At 34.7% G+C, this 2,190-nt stretch overlaps 1 pseudogene; it reads left to right on the top strand.

Annotated features, from left to right (window-relative positions):
- Window positions 1-1,356: 1,356 nt before the first annotated feature.
- Window positions 1,357-1,813, top strand: LOC120185261 (annotated as a pseudogene).
- The last annotated feature ends 377 nt before the right edge of the window (window positions 1,814-2,190 follow it).

Below are 2,190 nucleotides of genomic sequence, written 5' to 3'. Positions count from 1 at the left end.
AAAGTCCCAACCCAATTTCCTCCATTCGTAAACGTTAAGATTCGAACTCATGACATTGCTTAAAAAATCTAGTACATCTTCCCACTAGATCAGTGGTTGTCTGTAAAAATAGAACTTATTAAGTTAATGTTAGTAAACTCTATTTTTTAAATATTTTATAAATTTTAAAACTTTCAGTATATTTATATTTTTACGGTTAATAACATGTGAATATAGTCAAACTAAAATTGGTAAAGTTGGTCTCAAAATTTATCCAATATTTAATTCATAGTTGTTAATGGAATAAATAGGTTCTGACGATTGTACAAGATTCAACCCTCTTAATTTAGTTAGGCAGATAGTTGTAATCGATGAACATATAATCATTGATTCAGAGGCGGTGGAGAGGTTGCTTGGGATATTCCGGGTATCATAAAGGTCCCCCCTAGATGAGGAATTGCCCGGGATATCCCGAGCCCCATGGAGATCCCCCTGCATTGATTGGTGTTAAAGTCTACTATTTATAAAGAGATTGAAAAGAAAATAAGTTAGAGTTCCAAATCCTTCTCACGGTTTTAATCGAAAGATTTTGTAATAACTCTTATTGATCGGTTGATAATAAATTAACTTTGATGAGTCACATAAACAGGTTAGAAATCTAGTCAAAATGTCATGCTTTTTAAAATTATCAGACATTTGAAGTTTTGCCGAGAAATTCTTGCTTCAGAGACGTTCTTTCGGAATTCTCTAAAATTCCTGAAGTGGAGATATAAACCCTATGGAGTAACTTTTAAAAAGATACAAGAATAGTAAAAAAAACAAATACCCTTCTCCCTGCCCATTCTTACCTTTTTATCTAATTTTTTTACACAAGTTTTCTTTATTAAATTATCTTAAACTTGTTTTTTTATATTAAATTTATAAAAATAAAAGACAATAACAACAAATAAAAAATCAAATCAAATCAAATGATCATAATATTTTATAATTATATTTTGAATATAACTCCTTTGTTTACGTTATTTTCTTTTATTTAATGTCACTCGTAATACTTTGTACGAAATGTTTTAAAATTTCGATTGCATAAAGAAAACAGCGATGGACCAGGAAAGTGGGTGGCCATAGTTGATTGGAACAACACTTCAATCCACATGGTAAATGATAATGTGGATTCAAATATTTTCTGTTGCATGAATTAAGCCAACTACCAACGCCCAACGCTGTCGTATTTCTCAGTTTATTTCCGCAACCTTCTCCCATCTTCCCGGCTATAAAAAACCCTCGAGCATTAACCAGTAACCACACAACGGTAAGCAATCGCATTAGCACTTTCCCTACAAGTTGTATAAGATCGTTGGTTTTGTTGTAATTAAAAATATGGCTAGCTCTATGTCCTTAAGCTTGCATGTTTGGTGGTGTTGTGCTTGGTTGTGGGTGCACCCCTGGCTCGAGCCATAACTTGTGGTCAAGTCACATCACCCTCGGACCCTGCATTCCTTACTTGAAGAGTCAGGTGGTGCTGTTCCACCAGCTTGCTGCAGTGGGATCAAAACCCTCAACGGAGCCGCCCAAACAACACCAGACCGCCAAGCAGCTGCAACTGCATCAAAAGTGCGGCTGCCAGCATACCCGGCATCAACGTGGGCCTTGCAGCTGGACTCCCAGGCAAGTGCGGCGTCAGCATCCTTTACCAGATCAGCCCCAGCACCGACTGCAAAAGGTTCGCATGGCTCAAATTTCTTGTATAATATTCAGTGAATTATTTAGTAACGGTTATCAATTTGTTAACTGATGAATGTTTTATTTTTGCTGTTCCATTTGCAGCATCAAGTGAAAGCTGGCCATGGAAATTCGTCGGCTAATGGAACGGAAAATAATGGAATTACAGAATAAAAATGGATGTTAAAAATCCATAGGGATAGCACTTTTAGTGAAGTAATACTCATGTAACGTTGTTCGTTGTGTACTAGGACACTTTATGCGACTATATAAATATCTTTTATTATATATATGTTTCTTATATATAAATATTGTTTATATACGCTTTATTTGCTTTACTTCAAGTATTTTATATAATTATATTTACGTGATCTAATGATAACGAAAGTTATTATTGTTAATGTTTCGTTAAACTTATCACTGGAGGTGGATTAAGTACATCAGTCATTAGTAGTTCACTTTTAATAGGTGGATTATTATCATGTGTTGATG

This window comes from Hibiscus syriacus, unplaced genomic scaffold, assembly GCF_006381635.1.
Source record: "Hibiscus syriacus cultivar Baekdansim isolate YM2019G1 unplaced genomic scaffold, ASM638163v2 tig00113084_pilon, whole genome shotgun sequence".
NCBI classification, from domain to species: Eukaryota; Viridiplantae; Streptophyta; class Magnoliopsida; order Malvales; family Malvaceae; genus Hibiscus; species Hibiscus syriacus.
The sequence above is the reverse complement of the archived record's forward strand: the minus strand, read 5'-3'. Positions and strand labels throughout refer to the sequence as shown.